The sequence below is a fragment of the Pangasianodon hypophthalmus genome, chromosome 16 (genome assembly GCF_027358585.1).
Source record: "Pangasianodon hypophthalmus isolate fPanHyp1 chromosome 16, fPanHyp1.pri, whole genome shotgun sequence".
Taxonomy (NCBI): domain Eukaryota; kingdom Metazoa; phylum Chordata; class Actinopteri; order Siluriformes; family Pangasiidae; genus Pangasianodon; species Pangasianodon hypophthalmus.
Window position 1 is genome coordinate 7,154,202 of NC_069725.1, and position 22,664 is coordinate 7,176,865.

The window sequence follows — 22,664 nt, forward strand, 5'->3', positions numbered from 1 at the left end:
TGCTACATAGGGATGTAACTGTATACGAATACATGATTCGGAATGAACACACAATGTTCTTACACATACGATTAGGATATATATATATATTTTACATTTTTTAAAGAGAGCTTATCAGAATTAGAAACTAGAGTTGTGCATTGGGACTGGGATGCAACAAAAAGTCATGTTAACATATGTTTGAGATATGAAGCTCATGGGACAAACAAAGACCATGTTCATAACAAGAAAGTACGATACTGCACCATGCATTTACAGGCTTCATTCATTCATCCTTAGTAGCTGCCTGTGCAGGGTCACTGTATTTTAAAGTTTGTTTATATTTTGCCAACTAGAACTGCTGTAGCTATTGAAGGACATGCGGTTCAAGATTCGGCATGTTGTGTATTCTAAGATGCTTTTCGGATTGCCGTGATTGTAAAGAGTAGTTATTTATTTACCATAACCTTCCTGTAAGCTCAAACCTCTCTCATCAACAAGGTGTTTCCTCAAACAAGACAGACACTCATTGGATGTATTTTTTTTTTGTGTGTGTGTCTCTAGGTTGATGAAAGAGGTCAGAGGAACATGGCTAGACTGGTTTGATCCCCCAGGAAGGCTATGGTGACTAAAACAACCACTCTTTACAAATGTGCTGAGCAGAAAAGCAACTCAAACTGCACAACACACCTAACCTTGAGGTGGACGAATTATAGTAGCACAAGACCTCATCGGGTTCCACTCTTGTCAGTCAAGAACAGGAATATGAGGCTATAGTAGGCATAGGCTTGCCAAAACAGGACAGAAGACTGAAAAAAAACCAAAAAAAAAAAACAGGTGATGTTTTCCCAAAAACAGGTGATATATAAACGAAATAAATATATATAAACCAAAATAAATGGACATCACAACATGAGCAGAGAAACAATGGATTTGCAACAAACTACGTTTCGTTGTTAATTGTATTCCACATCATGCTAATGCAAAGGCCCTGCTCTTTTTTTCAAACGGCAGCTGAGATCAAACATGGCAGCTACCTTTGCACAAAAGTGCTCACAATGGGACAGTAGTGGGGTCTCAGGTCACCCGCGAGGCCTGTTTCGCCCTCCACCCCCCGCTATAGGCCAATGCAAAGCTAAAACAACAGCACAGCAGCCAGGCAGCACTACAAAGCCTCTGCTAAAAGGACACCTGCTGCCTTTATTCACTTAACACTCTTTAACTACTCCCCATGTTTGTTTAAAAGCCATATACTAAAAAGACAGGCTTCAGACACTGGATTGGGCGATGATTAATAAGATAAATATCACTATTAGTTGTTTCTAGACAAACAAAACAGGCAAAAAAATAACAGGCATTCTGGCAGGTTGTGTCTGAAACTGAGCAGATCTGTGAGATCTAATATAAGTGGCTCGGTCGATATCGCTAAACTTTAATCTACTTTTTTCCATACTCAAGCTGACTGGGTATTAAAGATAATCTTTTTTGTGTGTCATATGGCAGGAGATATGGATGGAGCTAATTTTTTGAGACAAATCTGATATTTGTCAACTGGTTGAAAAACCCAGGGATTTTGCTCGCTAATCCTGTGCCGGATGCTAATGCACGTTTACAGTGAAAGGCAGATGGTGAGAGAGCCAAAGCCGAGCCCAGTGCTCAGGAAAGCTGCTGAGGTCTACTCTTGGTCCCAACATGGCTCAGTACTGCCTCAGAGATGATAGTGGCATACACACAGCCTGGTCCATATACACCAAGTCATCTAATCCTTCTGTTTTGTTCAAAGCCATTGATGCCACTTGCAGTTTGTCTCTGGCACTTATATGGCTTTTGTAAGTGCTGATATGAGATGGTTCTATTTTTGTAAAATCCATCCATCTTCCATACCGCTTATCCTACACAGGGTCACGGGGTAGTCTGGAGCCTATCCCAGGGGACTTGGGGCACAAGGCAGGGGACACCCTGGACAGGGTGCCAACCCATTGCAGGGCACAATCGCACACCCATTCACACAATACAGACAATTTGGAAATGCCAATCAGCCTACAACACATGTCTTTGAACTGGGGAAGGAAACTGGAGTACCTGGAGGAAACCCCCAAATCACGGGGAGAACATACAAACTCCGTGTATACAGGGCAGAGGCAGAATTCATACCCCCAACCCCAGAGGTATGAGGCAACAGTGCTAACCACTAAGCTACTGTGTCCCCCTCCTCAAAAGGCAACGTAAAATTGTATTTTTGTTTAAATGTATTTTTGTAGTTTCAAGTTAAACAAGGGAAAATATGAGACCCTGGCTTTGTTTACACTTTTGACCACCAATTGCAACTAAATGGAAACTAAACACAGGTAGCTAAATTCAGCGGAGGTTTCTGAACACATCGCATAAGTCAGTTGTTTGGATTGTTGCTTGCATCTGTCACCGGAATCTGGCTCAAATGAACAGAATAGAAAATGAACAATTGTCACTTGTAACACAAGGTTATCAAACCTGCTTTTCATGTTGTTCTGTAGCCCTCTGAGCTAACAACCAGTCTAATAAAGGAAACAACATATGTAAAGGATCCACCATGGTCCAACTAACAAACAAGGATCCAAAAGTGAAGTTTTTTTCCCATTTTGGTAACATGCCAGTTCCCACCCACAAGCCAGCACTCTCCCCTATCATATGAAGGCTACCAACCAGAGATGGTGAATGCAAAAAAGTGCTTCCTCCAAGACACATGAAGAATCAGCCAACCACATCTTTTTGAACTGCTCATGCTGCCTCACTTGGAGGAAAGTGCTATCTACCCTCTTCTGCATACATGAGCTCACAGAAACCCATGACTGGCTAGTGTCATTGTGACAAGCGAGAGAGAGAGTATGCCATCCCACCCACCCAGAGAACACAGCCAATCATTTGGTCTCTCTGCCGGTCACCAATGTCTGTGGCATTGCTGGAATTTGAACACACAATCTCCTGACGATAGAGCTAACTACCTGTTGCACCACCTGGGGGCCTCAAACAAGGAAGGAGATCAAATCCAACCACATTGCCTTGATGCTTACGAATTTTTCATGAGATCATATGCAATGTGCAATGAATATGCAGTGGATGACTTAATCCATTAAAGCCCCAGTTTACTGTTAGAAATCTTAAAGCTTATGAGTGAGGAAAATTAGGATTGAGGGGTTAAAACACTCAAATGTGTTGGTGAAATCAATTTATACTTCATTAAAAAAAGGTATTAAACGTGCATGTGGCGCCCCTTAAAACAACTTTTTTTGTATCTTTCACCTGGGAAAGTGCTGTATCTCTAAATTTAAGGTGTATAATTAGCCCACTTTTTAAGGAAATGACATTCACATTCTCATGTAAAAGACACTTAAGGCACAAGACATATCCCCTTGAGGATACCACCTCAATGACAAGGAATGATAATGTTTAATGACTTTTCAGTGTTACATTGAGGAAACATGCTGATAATGTTGGTAATAGATCATGTTAATCACAATCACGACTCGTACCAGGCCCATTTACTGTCACCAGCTCCATGCAGTTAAATCTAAACTTGCTAATCAGGGTCTCAACTTTATAATGACAAAGAACAAATCTCTCAGATCTAATACCTCAAAAATTCTGCACTTTTAGCACCAGAATGTGAGATGCTGGAATACTATGAGCGCATTCCCTGACTGCTTTGTAGTTCTCAACCACATTCAACATTCTACTGATAGCTCTACAGAGGCTTCACAAACATCGGGTACTGAACATACTCGGGCATGTGGCCTCATTTAGAGCAAGATGGGGAAAACAGTAGATGGAGAAAACAGTAATGCAGCATGGAGTCTGATGTAGGGATGGAAGAAGAAACAATCCTCAGATTACAGTGTTTAGGGCAGAAGCGAAGCTCTATATAAAGCACTATATAAATGGCCCTGTTAACGGGGCAGGTCAGGAAATAAATAGGACTTTTTAAAAGGTTATCTACTTCCCTATAATGGACAAGAGAGCTTTCTGGAGTGGCTATTAGATACATGATGGGGACTTGGTTAAAGTAGAAATCCACCTTGAATGACTTGCATATTAAGCTTAACAATCAACATATGATCTTTAATGGTGTCCAAGATTTAAAAAAAAAAATTATTATTATTATTATTATTTTTGGATTAAACTTCTTTGAACATGTTGGTCTGTCATTCGACTACCTGTGGTGGTGTCAGGGGGGATTAGCCCATGCTTTATATCAACTAAAAAAGAGTGATGCAGATGTACACTCTTCTGAAACAAGTCAGCTCCATAGCTTCATCTTTCATGCTAATACCGCCTTCTACTCCATCATGCTCGTCATCTTGTAGCTCGCTAACTAGCCGAGACTAGTCTATGCCGTAACTCAATGAAACCACTTTGCGTAGCTGCACTGCATTCTGGAACCATGCAGTCCAATGTTAGGTGTCTCCACTACTTCTCTGTTGGATTTCTTATTAATGACATTGAACATTGCTGGAAAATTTATAGTAAGCTATAGTAAATCGGAATTAAATCTAATCAATTTCCACAAACATTTCTGCTATAAGATACAGTATATTGCAAAGATTGGGAGGGGGAAAAGTGGGGTTGGGGAGTGGACAATGGTCATACCAAGTGATGATAAAAAAAAAAGGTGAAATGCTATAACAAAGTGAACTGCAAAGAAATTTGCGTGCACCACAGTGAACTTGTTTCCCAAGCAAAGACTGAGAAAAAGAAGAAAAATGTTTCCCTTTTCCAACTTTTTGCGCTAGTTTAATGTCATTTTGTGTAGCTTTTTAGATGTTCTTGGGCTGCAATTTTTGCTGAGACCTAGCAACTCTGTCCACATTGGACTCAATTCTTCTTTATTAAAAGTTCCAGCATATTTTTTAGTTGTATGACAAAAAAAGCCACAGCACTTTATACCCCAACCTTGCAGCATAGTTTTCATCTTTTTACTCTTCTTGCTATCGATATGCTTTTTATAAACAAATTACGAGCCCTCCAAGTTCTCCACTTGTGCACATGTGCTTGTAACAGGACTCCAACTAGAGTCCATTTTGACAATCTCCACACATATAGTCATATACTAGAATAGCATGTTTAGCGTGGCTGAGTTCCACATTGTTTGGAGCAAAACAGAATGTTCCTCCTGACTTTGAGCCGTGCCAGACCCCCACACATCTCCCCCCCACCCCCTATGTGTTGACACTGTATTCGTCTTCATTTCATTGTCCTGCAGCAAGTCGCCTAGTTTTTAATAATTACTTATTTGTTCTAACATATATTTGAATTCGAACGAGGTGTGCGACTGATTTAGCTGATTTATATCATGCAGGCGTTTGTTTTACAGAGCGCGCAGAGCTGACACCTATTGATCAGCTGAAAAAAAGATTTGCGTTATGAGCGCTATGAAATTCAGCAATTTTTTTAACCTTCAAAGATGCTTTGCATTCGTCTGTGAAATAAATAAATAAATAAATAAAGACCCAGCTGGGGAGAGGGAGAAAAAAAAAATCACTAAAGCTCTTTTGGTGTAATTGGCTGAATAGCAAGGGCAGCAGAAAATTTACAGGCAGACGCCAGTGTGAAGGGGAATGGGTCATGGCGCCGAACCTAATGCTCGGCCTGATCTCAGATCTACTTTACGCTTTTTCTTCTGCCACCCACAGTGTCCTGTACGACTGCAGACATGTCAGAACAGCATACAGCAGTGACACAAGTACACAGTGCACCAAAAAGGAAATCCAGTCAAATTGTGTGGATGTGGTAGCTGTCACGAGTAAAGATGTCACGGACAGCATGGAGTTGTCTGAATCTGAGACAAGAGCACCTAGTTCAGGCCACGTCCTCCTGAAAGGGTGAGGTAGGAGAAAAAAGCACTGAAAAAAAAACCCTGTGGATTTATCTTTCCCACAGGTTTTCCATAAAATGCCAGACCAGAAAAAACAGCCCATGTGACTAGCATGTGGGTCAGGCAGATAGCGAGACGAGCCGGGTGCAGTAGGGGAGGTGGAGTTTTCGATGGACCTGTTGAAAATAGCAAGCAGCAACCAGATTAGATCGGATTCCTATATGTGTGCTTCAAAAGGACTTGATTCACATGGACATACAGTATGAGGCCAGAAAAACAGCAAAACAGCGAGCTGGGAGATAGATAAAGAAAAAGATAAAGAGAGAGAGAGTTTTGTTTAAACAAAGTTATAAAAGCCATAAAATGCTGGGGTGGGGCAAATCAAACAACCACCTTGTGCATGTGAAAAGCATGAGAATTTACAAAGTGAAAGAAATACTGTAGGTGTGTAAGCATTAAACCGTTTCCACTGCCATGCTGTTTGTTTTAAACTTCAGAGCTTGAAGAATCTCAGTGTGCAGTAGCTGACAGCTGGTTTGGGCAAAGGCAGGAAATACGACACCAAGTGTCAGTTGCCGAAATAAATGTTGAAAATGCCAACTCCAAGTCCTGTCCTGACCAAAGCAGAAGATGAAACTCAAGCTCGGACTGAGATGAGATCAGAGACCTCCGGGATCTCCCTCCTGCTCCTGCCTTTTCCGTGCAGTTTATTTGACAGCGTGCTAAAATACACAGAAAGCAATACAGCGGTGGCCATTTCTGTCATTTATCACCCGATAATAGATATTAATGTGGAAAGAACGCATCATGCAGTAGACACTCCTGTAATGAATGAGGTTCCTCTAAAAGACTCGCTCTCAGACCTTCAGAACTTCTCAGTGTTTCATTTTGTGTCAGTCTGTTCCCTCTTTAGCGTACCACAGACGTCCTGGTTTGCACTAACGACGCAAGGCTCTCATGAGCAGCATGACTTACAGTTGTACAGTTTCAGAGAAGGAAGCAGATCTCTTGAGGACTATATATGCTACACACTCATTTTTTTTCTCCACACATGATGTCAGCTTGTCAGCCTTGACCTGAGAGTAATGTCAGGACGACGGAGATGAGCCATGTCTTTTACAGCGTGTGGCTCTGTGCTTTTGCACATTTGAATAGGAAAGGCAGAGGTTTCAGCAGGTGAGCAGCCTGGTGGCGTTGTCTCTTTAAATGACCTTGACCACTCGTTCAACCAAATCCTCCATTTTGTCATGCAGTGTGTTTAGCACAAAAAACCCAGACAAAATGAGCCTCGTGACCTTTTCACCGCCTAAAATTGAGATATCGGCACTGCTGTTCATCATTTGAACACTTTTTCTATAAATACAAACATCCAATATCTTTAAATGTCTAACCTGAACCCATCAAAGCATGCCACTGTATCTGTGCTTTACAATAATTATTGATCAGAAACCACACCAGCTTGGATATAAGGGTCCCTTTCAATTGATTTTTCCACACCCGGGTGGAAAAAAAATGTATATATATATATATATATATATATATATATATATATATATATATATATATATATAACACAGCTCATATGAATTAAAGGCTGTTTTGCTTCAATTCATCTAAGCAACCAGACAATAATTTCCAGTTACCAGGGAAACGTGATAACACAGCTTCTGTGTTGCTCAACAATCAATTAATTTCATGCGTTGCACTGTTGTTTACCCTCCCATTAAAACCTGAAAAGTCAGTTTGGCGCTCTTTTTTTTCCCCGCAGCGCTCCACTTTTCAGGGTTTTGTTGAATAAATCCTGAAATACAAAAGAGAGGGACAGAGGAGCCAGGTGGCTGCGTGCAGCCGAGCCCCATAGGCAGACACGGCCTTTTGTTACGACGCAGAAATTCAACAAGCCATGTCCCATTACCAATAGGAGCACTGGTTTTGATGAAAGAATAGTTTTTTGTCACTATAATGACAGTGAAAGGCATGGCAGAGCGCTCACATTTTATCTATTAGAAATCATACACACTCCTCCGGCTTGCTCTCTGGATTGAAGTCGTTCGTCCATTCAGCATGTTAACTGCAGATTTTGCTTCATCTGAAAGTGAAAGGCCACATGACAGTGGGAATACGTCATACAAGAGTGTTAATGATGTTATAAAATGTATCAAAATCCAAGATTAATTGGAAGTAACTGGAACTGGAAATAAACAGAAAGTTTTAGAATTGAAAACAAAGTAAGGAAACGGTCAACATCTTGAGTATTCTGTATTCAAGATCACACACTATTTCTTGGTTACCATGTACATCTAAGCAAATGTGCGATACTGACCACGTTAACACTTTTATCCTTGAGGATTATCTCTTCCAGTGAAGTACGAGTTCAGATGATATTCAACTGGATTTAATCGACAAGTTCTTCACAAACTTCTGAAATTCATATAAATATTTCTAACATTCTACTTCTTCCTCAAGTTATTCCTGATAATATAATAATGAAAATTTATGGTAATGAAAATTTTGGTATTAAGTTAGAAAAGAATGCAAAATTCTCAGACTTTTGGACTCCAATATATTTATAAAAAAGATCCTAATATGACACTATTGCCATGTGACAGCATAGGTTTTTAAAAATTTCATGAAAAACTGTGATGTCCAGAGTGAGGTACGGTGGTGTACTTAGTCAAAATACCAAGAAAGCTGTATCGCATTAAGGATGATGGGGCACGCTGTTATAGGAAAACAATAAACTATGAGGTTGTGCGATGCAGCCTGATGCAAAGCAGGGTTACTGACAGCTGCTTAATTTCGTACAACAGTACATCCGGAAGTGTTTTATTCTTTTCATACCACAGCAATTTGCCAACTCTAACAAATTTTTATTTATTCATGAATGACTTTTTATATGTTTATAGTCGCATTAATTACGTGGAACATCTGCGAAACAAGTTAGTTCCTGTTTTTACTTATGTTACAACCGCTATAAACAGTTGTTCCTTCACCACCCTCTATTATTTACTCTCTCCTGAAGTTAATAAGATTAAAAAAAAAAATGTAGCTTATCATGTTAGAGACAAAAGGCTACACACAGCGTCTTCTGTCCTGAAGACGTTCTCATATTGGACAACCTATAGCTTTTGGGCAAAATTTCCAGCTACAAAGCTCTGACACTGGAGACTCCTTCCAAAAATGCTAAATAAATATCTCCTTAAAGAAACCTTCATCTTATCAACGATTATATCTTTTTCTTTTTTAATTAACAACACACTTTTGAATCTGTTTAAACAGAACAATATAACTACTATCTACAGTGTCTTCTATTTAGAAACCAGTGATCAATCAAACATCAAAAACAGCAACATGTTGAGGAGAAAATACTGTATAAAGATAAATGTAGTATTTAAATGTAGATATATGTATGCATGCAGCAAGCACTTTATTAGGAACACTACACTAATACTGGGTAGGGCCTCCCTTTGCTCTCAAAACAGCCTCAATTCTTCATGGCATGGATTCCACAAGATGTTGGGAACATTCGTTTGAGATTCTGGTCCATGTTGACATGACTGCATCATGCAATTCCTACAGATTTTTTAGGTGCACTGTGAAAGTGTCTCCTGTTCTACCACATCCCAAAGGAGGTCTACTGGATTTAGATCCAGTGACTGGGAAGGACACTGAAGAACACTGAACTCATTGTCATGTTCATGAAACCAGTTTGAGACGACTTTTGCTTTGTGACATGGTGCATTATCATGCTGGAAGTAGCTACTGTAAGATCAGTAAATTGTGGCCATGAAGAGATGCACATGGTCAGCAACAATATTCAAATAGGCTGTGGCATTGATTGGTATTAACAAGTCAAAAGTGTGCCAAGAAAACATTCCCCACACCATTACACCACCTCCACCAGCCTGGACTGTTGACACAAGGCAGGTTGGGTCCAGGAATTCATGCTGCTGGCACCAAATTCTGACCCTAACATCTGTGTGTCTCAGCAAAAATCAAGATTCATCAGACCAGGTGATGTTTTTCTAGTCTTCAATTGTCCAGTTTTGGTGAATCTGTTCCCACTGTGTCCTCAGCTTTCTGTTCTTGGCTGACAGAAATGGAACCGTACGTGGTCTTCTGCTGTTGTAGCCCATCCGCCTCAGAATGTTGTGTATTCTGAGATGCTTTCTGCTTTTCACCACACTTGTACAGAGTGGTTATCTGAGTTACTCTAGCCTTTCTGTCAGCTCAAACCATTCTGGCCATTCTCCATTGACTTCTCTCATCAACAAGGCATTTCTGTTCGCAGAACTGCCACTCACTGGATGTTTTTTCTTTATTGCACCATTCTGAGATACATGATACAGATACAGTTGTGTGTGAAAATCCCAGGAGATCAGCAGTTATAGAAATACTCAACATTACCGAAGCTGCTGGCCCGTATCCACATGATTTTATGCACTGCACTGCAGCCACTTGATTGGCTGATTAGATAATTGCATGAATGAGGAAGTATACAGGTGTTCCTAAAGAACTGTATGTATACTGTATATATAATTTCATAATTTAATGCTGTATACAAACTTATTGTAACTTGTCTGTAGTTGTGATTCCTGAGAAGAAGTATGTAGACACCAACGTGCACATCTCCCCCAAATGGGTCCTGACCAGCATGATAAACGTACACAGATGTGTGTGTGCACATAAGGAGAAAAACACCCTGGGTGCTGTTTCAGGTGAGCGGGTGGTCCTGCCGTACATATACACACACACACACACACGCACACACATGCACATTATCATATCAATACACACATGCGCTGGCTCTCATTCAGCTGAGGAAGCTCTTGGCTCCTCATACAGCTCTGCTCTGCCTGATTTCACTGTTACACCATGCTCCACACTCAGATGGACATGAATAGCAGTACAGAAATTGTAATAATGGTCTAGTCGTATGATAATGAACTGTGATTCATGATTGTAGTGTTTTTCTCCGTAAGTCAGCACATGCTGGACATAATGGTTAAACCAAATGCTGTGTAGTATTAGTTAAGGCGCCCTCATATGAGATCACTTATCATGTGTTCATCAAAAATTAAATGGAAAAATTAAAATGGCATGATGAGATAAAAGATAAAATGGTGTAAGATGATACTAAAACAGCAAGTGGTTTATTTTAGTACTCATTCTACTTCAGTGTATCATTAGCATCTGGAAAAGATGTTTCTTCAAACCCTTTTAGCTCTCCAATTCTGCACTAAGAACAAAAGCCCCTTAAACGCTCACTTCAAAGACATGGTGGCGTGAAGCGCAGAGAGCTGCAACACCTTAAAACGGCTTTCAAAGTTTCTCAAAGCCTGCCAGTCCGAGGGAGCCTTTTGATTGGAAATAATAAGATGCTCCATCTTTCAAAGATGTACTTTTCCTAAAGCATTGTTGATTGCCCTGTGTCCATTACTTGGAGGGATTATGATAATATTCCACATTGTGCTCGGCGTGATGCACAGGAAATTCAATACTCAAAAGGTTAATGCAATCAATTAGGATGACAAAGGAGTAAAGTAAAACCCTCCTGCTTGCTGAGAAAAGCGCACGAGAAAGGGAGGGGGTATTGAAAGCTTGAATAGATCTGCTGAGAGAAAAGAGGCACTCAAAATTAGAGAGAAAAGGAAAAAATGTCATCTATTTTATATATACTCTTCAAAGCCCAGCACTCATCGCTCGCTCACCGCTTCACACACACACACACACACACACACACACAGGAGCAGAGGGAGGGACAGAGAGAGGTAGTGTGGAGAGGGGAGAGAAATATTTATCCTTGATGGTGTGCTGTAATATTATGGGTGATACGGAAACATTCCTGCTTTTTGATGGCAAACAGATAGAGGATCTGAAGCAGGATTTATTCTGCATAATTGCTCAGGTTTCTCTCCACCTTCCTGCTGTTTTCACAGCCATGTTTTTGGGCTCAATATTTCAGTTTCAGGCGTGCGCAGCTGTCATGGCATGAATATTAACAATAATAAAACCGGTGAAATTAAAAAGACAATCCGTTCTCTTCTGAGGCGAGACAATAGCCTTTATTATTTAGATACATGCTACACTGGCGCACAACACAAAGGATTCCTATCATTGCAGATAAATGGATAAAGTTAGATAGCAGTATTGAGCCGTAGAACTATTGTGATAATCCATATTACCTTTTCAGCCCGTGGCTCAGTCTATCAGAGGGAGACAGCGATAATTACATCTTAGCAACCGTCTGTTGTGATAAAAAGCACAGAGAGACACTGTAATGTTGCTCTACTGAGAGGCTCGTCTTTGCAATAGCTAATTTCTCACCAAGCAGAGGGGGATTGTGCAAGAGGAGAGAGGAAAAATATACCCGATCCAGACAGGAGGAGACCACACCTGTCTCTAACACGGCCAGGTGTGACAGTGGTAATGCCTGTGGTTAATATTTTTGTGAGGAAAAAAGTGTGTGTGTGTGTGTGTGTGGGAAGGGGGGAGTATTGTGAACTTGAGAGCTTGAGAACTGGATGATGATTGGATGCAGCTTAAAACATTAGTTTTCAAGTATAGAGTCTAATTAAAGTGACTGTAAGGTCTGATTCTCTGATTTAGCTGTTAACACGAACGGCCAGCCATTGTTGCATGGCACTCTAAATAATGAGACATTGTTTCTGCAAACCTTGCAGCTGTTTCAACATGAGCTCTCAATGGCTTCATATAAAGAAGGACAAGGCCATGTGCTTGTTCCGGCTAACGCTAAACACCTCATTTGGAGGATTTCTGCAACCTGTGCCCAGACTCATTCTAGTTAGCATAAGATGATAGCAAGGGCCGTCTATTCCACTTTTCATGATTTGACCTACATCGCATTTTTCTGTCGCAGCATTTTGCAGGCCAGCGGCCACGTCACACAGACAAAAGCCTCCGATCTGCTTTGAAGTTTTTTGGGGGGCTCCAGAAAGGCGAGAGAGGACACAGTCCCGAATGCCCTGCCGGTCCAGAAAGTCTTGGTCAAAAGAAAAAAAAAACAAATGCTTTGAGCGCAAGGGGACGCGGCGCTCCCGTGCGCCCTTCCTGCGGCCTGAGCGCATGGCCGGGGGGAGCCCTTTCACAAGGTGGCGGCCGTGATGGATGGGCTCAGAGGAAAGTCTATTCACATGGAGATGTTACATCATAAATATTTACACAGGGCTGCCGTTTCCATGTAGGCTCGGCTTGTTTTGACACACTGGAAAAAATATCAAAGGCCAAAAAATAGAGAGAAAGAGAACGAGAGAGAAAATAGGGCCTGGGCAAACAAAAGAGCTGGTGATGGAGGTTTCTTTTTTTTTGGATCGTTGTTCAAGGGGGTGGGGAGTGGGGGGGTGTTCAAAGCTAAAGTTTCAGCAAAAAGAAGTGAAATATAATATAATGACAGAACACATTGTCTTTTATTGGTCCAATAAGCAATTAGCACTGGGTTGTATTTTAAGACTATGACATATTAAGTAACTCAGCTCTTTTCATACATACAACTAAACTGTATAGGAGATCATAGAGTGTAGGTAATTACTAAAGAAGTATAATATAGTATCAGAATCTTTGTGCTACATCAAACACTGTTGAGCTTTAAAAGAAAACAGCCAGGCAAAAGGGAGCTGCTTGCTTTTTTATGTTGTTTTAAAAATGGCCCAACTGATTCTTCACAGCTACAGCGCAATTAAAAGCCTCCAACTCCCTGCAGAAGCCCTGAACCAATGAAAACAAATTTGGCAGTTTAATTTTCTTCCCACTGTTTGAGAGGGAATCCATTCTGGGAGGCTCTTACTCCGCACCCGCCTGGTCTCTGGGAGCTTTGTGGAAAAGAGAAAGGCACGCAGGCCCCATGTTGGAGCCAGTTGGGCTTTCTGATTAGCTGAATTAAATATATCAAAACCCAATTAAGCTAACTATACTCCAGCCATTCAGGTTGTGGCGAGGGGAGAATTGGGTCATGATGCACAAGCTGCCTGGCTTGGCACACTCTGCTCTCTGAAAGGCAAGCTGGGACTCCTAAAGCATATTAGGCCAAGATATGGAAAAAACATCGTTTTTATCCTCGTTGAATATGGAACATTTATTTACACACACAGACAAGGCACATGTACAGGCGCAGAATATACACTGCGTATATGAGGGCTGGTGGACGTTGTTTAGATGTAGTTTGGCTGTGATTGATGCTGCGACTGTGTGTCTTCCTCTCTGCTGACAGACACTGGCAGGACAAAAGGCTGTTGTGTGGCAGAGCCGAGTTCTCCGAGTCATGTTATCATGGTCAGGACAGCCCCTCGGGTCATGAGGACGACCCCCCGGACTGACATGAGACAAAACACAGCATCACTCCTCCACACCCCTATCTCTCTTGACTTTGGAGCCAGGGGCAAAGCCAGCGCCTGGGTCCCCAATGACAAGAACGCCTACCTCAGCAGAACTGCCTAAAATTCTTCTTTCAGTTTGTAACTGAATCTGAAAACATCACGGTCTATGATCTCATTGAACGGTCAAGACATTTTACTGTTTAAAGAGCTATTCTCTCATTAAACTTTATTGTAACATTTTGATTGTCTTGTTACATAAGTAAAGAATAAAACACTTGGGTGCGTGCTGTCATAGGAAACTAATCAATCAAAGTTAAACATCTTGAATTACATTTTTTATTAATTAAAGAGTGAAATCATACTTTTTATCCACATATAGTTAGATTTAATGTTGTGGAAAGTCCGCCAGACAACTTCCTGTTTTCACTTATGTTATAACAGCTATAAATAACCAGTTGTTCCCACACCTTTTTTCTCTCTCTCTTGAAGTTAATAAGACAAAAAAATGCAGTTTGTCATGTTACCAAACGCCCTGTGTCCTGAAGACTCTCCCGTGTCAGAAATCATACAAAGTGCTCAGACTACTTCAATAAATGTTAAATAAACACCTCCTTACAGAAAACATCCCCATATCAAATACATTAATATATATTATATAAATGTATATAAATGATACATTTTTCTTTATTAAATAGCATATTTTTAATCCATTTATTATTAGTCTCAGATTATGTAGAGCATCTGCCATACAAACCCCTGTGAATAAGCCATTACTATAGAAACGATAACGTATTAGTAGGAGTGCATTAATATAAACCTCTAAACCAAATTACAGCCGGAACTACTGTCAGACCTGCTGTTATAAAAAACTTCAACACCATCTGACCAATCAGATTTGAGACTCAAATTTCTCTTACTACAACACCTATGAAGCATTACACAAATCACATAGTTATACACAATACAGTAGGTAACCTAACATCAGGAAGCATGCTAACACACGTGGCTACTAGTTTTATTTATGGTTAGCCTAATGTTCACTAGCTTGTTAGAGAAAATGGCTACCAGTTTAAAATCAAAATACTGTGTCTAATGTTAGCTAGGATACGACCCTAATGTTAATTAGATTACTACCCTAATATTAGCTTGTTTAATGCCCTAATGTTAGCTAGTTTTATTAACCAAATATTAGCTTGGTTAATGCCCTAATTCTAGATTGTTTTTACCCTAATATTAGCTTGTTTAACGCCTTAATGTTAGCTAGTTTACTATATTAACACTAGCTAGTTTACTACCCTAATAGTAGCTTGCATACTGCGCTAATTTTAACTAGTTTACTACCGTAATATTAGCTTGTTGAATGCACTAATGTTAGCTTGTTAATCGCCCTAATTTTAGCTAGATTATTGTCCTAATATAGCTATACGCTAATCTTAGATAGCTTACTACCCTGTTGTTACCAAACCTGCCTTTTGGTTTTGATTACACAAAATAATAATTAGACTAGTAGTTCATTTTTTAGCTCATGATTTTCATTGCATAGTATGACAGCCTAATATTAGCTAGCTTGTTAGGGAATGAGGCTAGCTATTAAAGTTAAATCAGCTACTGCTGAAAGGCAACTTTAGCTAAGCTATCTAGCATAATATGTAAAAAGAAAAGACAGTGAGTGGTTCTCTCATATGACATTGAGTTTGGTCGATCAAATTTAACTTGTTGAGCCAGAGATGCCAGAAACCCGGCAACATCCGGATGAGACTCTCTTTGCAAACAAATTGGCTAGTGGCTAGAGGAAAGTACATATATTTAGTGTGAGCCAGCACTTTAGGTTATGGTAGATCTTTGAGAGAGGTTGCTACAGATAACATGAAGAAAATGCAATTTCCTCTCCACTTCATACAAAACTCAAAAAAAAAAAAAGTCCCCAGTGAAGTTTTTCTCAACATGTTCTCGATTTTGCAAATTCATAACGATGAGCACAACTCAAGTTGTATAAAAAGTTAACGCTAGGTTTGGGAGCAGGATCGGCATTCATATATTTTTATGAATTCATTTGTGTGAACATAAGCGTCATTTCTTTTAGTTCTGAATTTCTCATGTGGTCAAGTTGGTTTGGCTTACGGTTCCATAACTCTGTGGCATTCTTCTGTAATAGCTGCTTAGAAACATTTGCACAAAAATTTGACTTCTATCTTCAAGATGCATCATCAGTAGGGGTTTTCCCAGTATTCAAAAACACAGATGTATTGATGGTAAATTTCTTTAGTTTTAGGATGTATCTTTATCCTTATACCTGCTTAGATTTCAGTTTCACTTTAAGTGGAAATTTACAGTAAAATATAGAAGAATGTGATGCAACACGTTTTGCCTAGATAAACACAGTTCACTCTACGCCTATATGAGGAAGAATGTGACGCATTCTAGCACCTCCTTGTAAGTTAATCAGCCAGAAGGAAAAAAAAATGTTGTGAAACTAATAACTAATTTGTCAATTTTTACAGCCCTGGCCACATTGATCCTGCTGTAATAAACGAGGACACTTGATTTTCCTGTGGGGGGATTTGAGAGGTGAGGATCAGAAGGACGGTCATTACTCAGAGGTCCTGGTTTGTCCTACCTTGTTCTCTCTCTCTGACAAGTCACTCCATTCACAGGCTCATTTCATCTGCAAAAACAGCAAGAGAAGAGCAAAACAAAGACTTTGATTAGTCAAGAGGCAAACAACTATTCATAGGTTAGCTCATAAAACACACTATTAACTCCACATATACAGCCATAAGCATTGCTGAAGGTGCAGTCATTTGAGGGTAAGCCGTAAAAAAAAAAAAAAAAAAAAAAAAACTCGCGAACTGAAGCAGGAGCTTCTGCCACCTTTGCCATGACCCCTCACACGCTCACACAGTGTGACAACAGTATGATGTCATACTTGGTAAAGCCTGACAGGTGACGACTCTGCGTTTTCCTCACCGAGGAGCAGGTGTGCCATCCGCTTAACCACTTTTGCAAATATTTCAGCACAGCTTGCCAATGATAATTTGCTTAGAATCAGTAATCCTAAAATCTGATTGAGGGGAGGATTTTATTAGCCGATATGACCTTGGGCAGCACGCATTAGCCGAGGCCAGCGCAACTCTCATATTACACCAGGCAGTAAAGCCAAGTCAACTGTGACACTTTCTTCTGATTCCTTCATAAGCAAAACATCCACACAGGGTTTGCTCATGATATATATGTGATATCTATATGTGCAGTGAGCAACAGAGCATGCACCAGACACAAAACAGTGCACCATGTCATAGCTAGCCATTGTAGTTGCTAGTTTTTCAGTAGATAACATATGTTGTGATGTATATATTGTAATTTCAGCATAGTGTGCTTTTTAAGAAAAGTAGTTTAGGTTTAAACCCTTAAAATCTGTAATGGTGCCTATATCATGTAAGATCTTGTCTTACATGTTGCCTAATAGTTTATGAATTATTTGATGTAGAGACATAATTTATACTGTCAAAGAGATTTGTGGCTTAACAGCAAACAAACAAAAGAAAGTCATGGCTGTAAATCCATTTGCCACTTCACAGTTTAGCAGTAAAACAATATGCCTTTTTTGTTATTTTATTTGGCTTATAAACCAGCACTCTGCCAAGGTTTTTTATTTTTATTTATCCATTGTTCAATTTTCAAAAAAGTTAACTGCACTTGGTATTTACACCCAATTGGGCCAAAGTGGAATATGGGTGCGGATTGAAAAATCAAGACCCCAGGTGACTTTTTTTGGGCTATTCCAAAAAAGATCTTGTTTTAAAGCAAATAATCTGAATTAAATCTAATGAAACATAGGCGATGGCGAACAAAGGGAAGAGCACGTTCAAACTGAGTAGTGAGGCTCAATCATTCATTGTATATATTCAGTTCTTCTGAATTATTCTAAAATGACTGCAGATTGGGAGAGGGAAAAGTGGATTACAAAGTGGTTAATGGACAAAGATTAAAAAGGCATATTGCAGATACTGCAAATGAGAAATGGGTGCGCACCACAGTGGCCTTGTTTCCCATGCAAAAATCTGGGGGAAAAAAAGAAAAATGCATCTCTTTTTTCCAGTGACTGAATTATCCGTGCTGAAACGATCCGTGCTGAAAATAATAATAATAATATTAATAATAATAATATACAAATAAAATACCACCTGTCTATTTGTATGGGAGCATTTGTTGATGGTTGGATCAAACTCAAGCACAAATATGCAGACCTCTGATAATTAATCACAACAATTAAAAAAAAAAAATCAGTAAATTCTTTATAAATATCTAAAGGTGTCTGAATTATGCAAATGTTTAACTTGATGTGTCTATGTGCCTATTCTACATGCACTTCTTCCTTGCAGATCTCTGCCATCTGTCCATGCCTGAGTACAGACAAGCTTTTCTGCCTCTCTGACACACACACACACACACACATACACACTCACTCTCACTCCCCCACCCCATGCTCCATGCACTTGAGTGACTGTGACAGCTCACAAAGTTTCCTAACCTTGAGAGCACAAGCGTCTCAAAAAGTAATAATAATTCGAACCTGGTCTCCCTACTTATTTTATATCTCCCCTCAGCAACCCAACTTCTACTCGGCAACAGTGCAGTTATTAATTCATGAGGCACTAATTAGTTCTTTGTTTAATTTTGTGTTAAACAGACTGACCGGAATGATAACGACTCGCGCTGTAGCGCTTTGGTCCCATGCTGCTCCTGTTTGCTACAACAAGGGAGCATCGTGCGACTAGCATGATGAACCCAATTCCCTTCCAAGTTGCACTTCATTAAGTCAAAATGTGACAAGGAGCTTAGAGGAGGAACTGGCAGATCTGATCGTACATAACAATGCAGGTTCAGTAAGTTTGGATGGCGGTAGAAAGATGGGGGAGGGGGGTGGTCGGAGCGTGGGTGGGGGGGGTGGTGGGGGGGTCTGTGCATTCCGGCATGCATGTTGCTAATTTTCTATTTTTAACCCACTGGGGCTGTCTTCTATTTTCCTTTAATTGTCTTTGTTAGGAACTGCAGTGTCCCTTTCTTTAAATTGTGCCTCTTATCAGGTTTCTGATCAAAGCCCTATGCAACACCTCTACAGTCAAGTAAACAACAGGCTTGCCCTTTTACGCCCTTTCACTGCAAACAGGTTAAGTTGAAAACATTTCCATTGTGCATGTACTGAAGTTGTGGAGAGTGAAAATAGACAAAATAGAAATGTTGCCTTTTTTTTGGCTTTCTAACTGGAGAAACCTGCTGCGTGTCAGGGTAGGTGACAAACAAATGCCTATCAAAAATAGCGAGGAATGTGTTTTTCAGCTACCTCATATTTCTCATACCTCACCAAAGCAAGTAGAGAGCATAATTGAGAAGGTAATGAAACACATATCTGAGATTTATGATCATCAGAGAGCTTTTGCCAAGTTTTCAGTCATGAGATTGTGAGGCATTTCTCATTCTCACAAATATTTCAACTGCATTGCAGACACACCTGTAATGTTGTTTCTCATGTTTCATTTTGACTGAGTTTCAGGGAAATGTGGATTCTTTTAGAAATATATACTTAACCACTTAACGTTTTGAAACAACCGTTTGTGAAATGAAAATGTCTATATCAGGAACGCCCCTATTTTTGATGAGATATTTTCCCCTCTCGAGGATTTCCCCATCAGTTTATAATAAAAATATAATAAAAAGGTCTGTAATTACACCATATAATAGGAAAGATTGGCATTTTCAAAATTATTTTCATGAGGCTGGAAATGACATTGCTCTGTATTTTGTATTCACTGGTGCAGATAAATAAACAAGACATGGAAAGAGAGTGGGAGAGAGTAAAAGAGAATGAGAGACAGAGAGAGAGAGAGAGAGAGAGAGAGAGAGAAAGAGAGGAGAAAACACATGAACGGAGAGCGCAGAGTACAATGGCAAGCAGGTCAGTAATTAGAAAGTCTGTTTGCACAGTAATAATTTTAATATATTCATCAGGAAACAGGGCATGCCTTGCATGATAAAATGCCATCAAGGAAGATATCCCAGCACTCCCTTAACCTTTACTTGCAGACTGGCAGCAGATTGTGGAGGATCTCAAAGACAAACCAGCTCGCCAATTATTGACACATATGGCCCGGATCCCTTTGGCAAGGAAATTAGGCAGTGGACGGCCGACATGAAAACCTGACATTTAGAGCCTTCCTTTCGCTTCCTGCCAGGAAAGGCTTATTGGTTAGGCTTATTGGTTAAGTAACTCAATCAAGAACACAGAGCGCCTTTTAATGAAGCCAAAAGGGTGGCACGGCTCTGCTGCAGCAAAAGAAAGCTCAGAGAAGCGAACACATCAGGTTTTTCCATCACTAAAACTGCAATTAATTGTCTTTTCCTCCATGTGGAATGTTGAATGGTGGCAGTAACCTTGTGTGATATTGTGGGTGGTGTTGATGCTATGGAAATGATTGCAAATTGTTTAACAGAGTCCTGACAAGCAAGAAAACCTTGACCTTATTAAGCCATTCCCAAAACCGAGAAGAATACACAACTGCGAAAAGAATGCAAGGTGCGGTGAAAGATAATCAGTCAGTGACGTTCTGCATTAAACCTGCGTCAAGTTCATTTATATTTCATAGCTGAATTATATACCTGTACCTGCAGACACCCACAGCAATGCTCCAAAACAATTAATGAAATAGAGGATAGGAAAATTGTCAGCTAACTAGATGGTCAAGTGCCAGTTCAGAGTGCGCCAACAGGAACATACACCTTTAAACAAGCATCCCATATACAGTAGAGTCACTCCACATTGAAAATCTGTTGTTTTTTTTTATTATTATTATTTAAAACTGGAAGTCATTAATGCAAAAGTAATATGGGACATACCAAGCACTAAGAAATTCTGAAATTCATGTAAATACTTCCGCTTTTCACTCAAGTTATTGCTGATAATCTCATTTGTAATGAAATATGTTATATTGAATTAAGAAATGAATGCAAAAAGAAGCATTTTCACAGGTGCTTTCAGAATTTTGGACTCCAATGCATCTTGGTATAACAAACCTTTTTGTCAGAATATACAACCATGTCTTGTTTGTTAGCGAAATAAAATTAGAATCGGCCACCATATTACACAGAAAAGCCATCAATGATTGCGTGACACTGAAGTCATATGACTGGAGCCACTAAAGTACACGATCTTTCCTCTCCAGCTTTGTTCCTTTCAAATACTATGTGCTCCCCTCTGTGCCTCTTTTCAACAGCTATGGCACAATGAAAAATCGAACATTTACTTAATAACGCTCGTTATGTGGAGCTGACAGAGGCACATAGGCCTCCTTTTTTGCTGTCACTTCTGGCCGCTTTTCTCCGCTGTCTGCTGGAGAGGACAGGCCCAGGGCTGAGGGCAGCTACCTCTGTGCCCCATCCTGCCCTCCTGCCCTAATTTTTGTTGTCTGTCCCTTTGAAATAGCCCGCTCACGTGGGAGCAAAGAATAGGGAGCAGCGCGCAACAAGTGCCAGCACCATGGAAACCACTATTTTCCCCCCAAAATATTCCTTTCTGTTCCTTTGAGGACCTGTCACTATGCAAAGCAAGCATCACACGACCCCGGGCCCAGCCGTGACAAAGCCGCTTTTCTGCCTTATCCTTGATTGATTAAAAAACTTTTGAGCAAAAACATGTTACAGGACAAAAAAAAGTGACACATGGAAGAAAGGGCCGAGGGCGAGGCCCGATCATGCAGTTTCCCTGGTAATATCAGAGAGAGCAGAGGAGCGGTGGGGGGTCGGGGGGCCAGGCCAAGCATGAAAACGGACTACAATAGCGATTAAGATGATTAGAGAAAGCAGAGACGTTTGGGGAGCACTTCGTATGACATCCAACAGCAATCTGGAAATGTCATAAAATCAAAACTTTACCTATGATTATGGTTGGTAAGGGAGCCATTTTCTGAGATCTTAAAGGAAACAAGGCATGAGCTAATAACACTTGATTGCATGCTTGTCATATATTTTTAGTCTCCGTCTTAGAAAACACCATTATTCCACTCTGTTATTGAACTTCCCGTTACCCAGATGGGTCTTGACAGACATGTTTGATTAGCTGTGTTACCATAACCACCCCGACTTTCTTATGATGCATGATCTCTAGCAAAGAGCTCCCGGCATCTGTGTGCGTGTGTGTGCGTGTATGTGCGTGTGTGTGTGTGTGAGTGTCTGTGTTTATGTGTATATGAATGCACCCTCCGCTAATCCCTAGTCTAGTATCCTGTATGATTATTAATGCTTTTTGCATTATGTTTCCTCCACACTGCTGTGCAAACCACTCGTGTTACTCATGTATGAAAAGTGATCAATATGGCATGGAGTGCAAATTCCAGCCGTCTTGTTGACCTAAGTGACAGGCCATTTAAAAGAAAGTGAGACAGACCAAGCAGGCCAGATCTGCACCCAAGACAGGCCTCATCATTTATTCATCTCTAAAAACAAGTCAA

General features: G+C 40.2%; 1 long non-coding RNA gene across 1 annotated transcript in view; it reads right to left on the bottom strand.

Moving 5' to 3' along the window:
* Window positions 1-7,427: 7,427 nt before the first annotated feature.
* LOC128320586 (uncharacterized) overlaps window positions 7,428-22,664 on the bottom strand; it is a 104,367-nt gene continuing 89,130 nt past the window's right edge. Inside the window, exon 4 of the long non-coding RNA XR_008304141.1 lies at window positions 7,428-16,825. This is a non-coding gene — a long non-coding RNA (uncharacterized LOC128320586). The remainder of the gene's footprint in view (window positions 16,826-22,664) is intronic.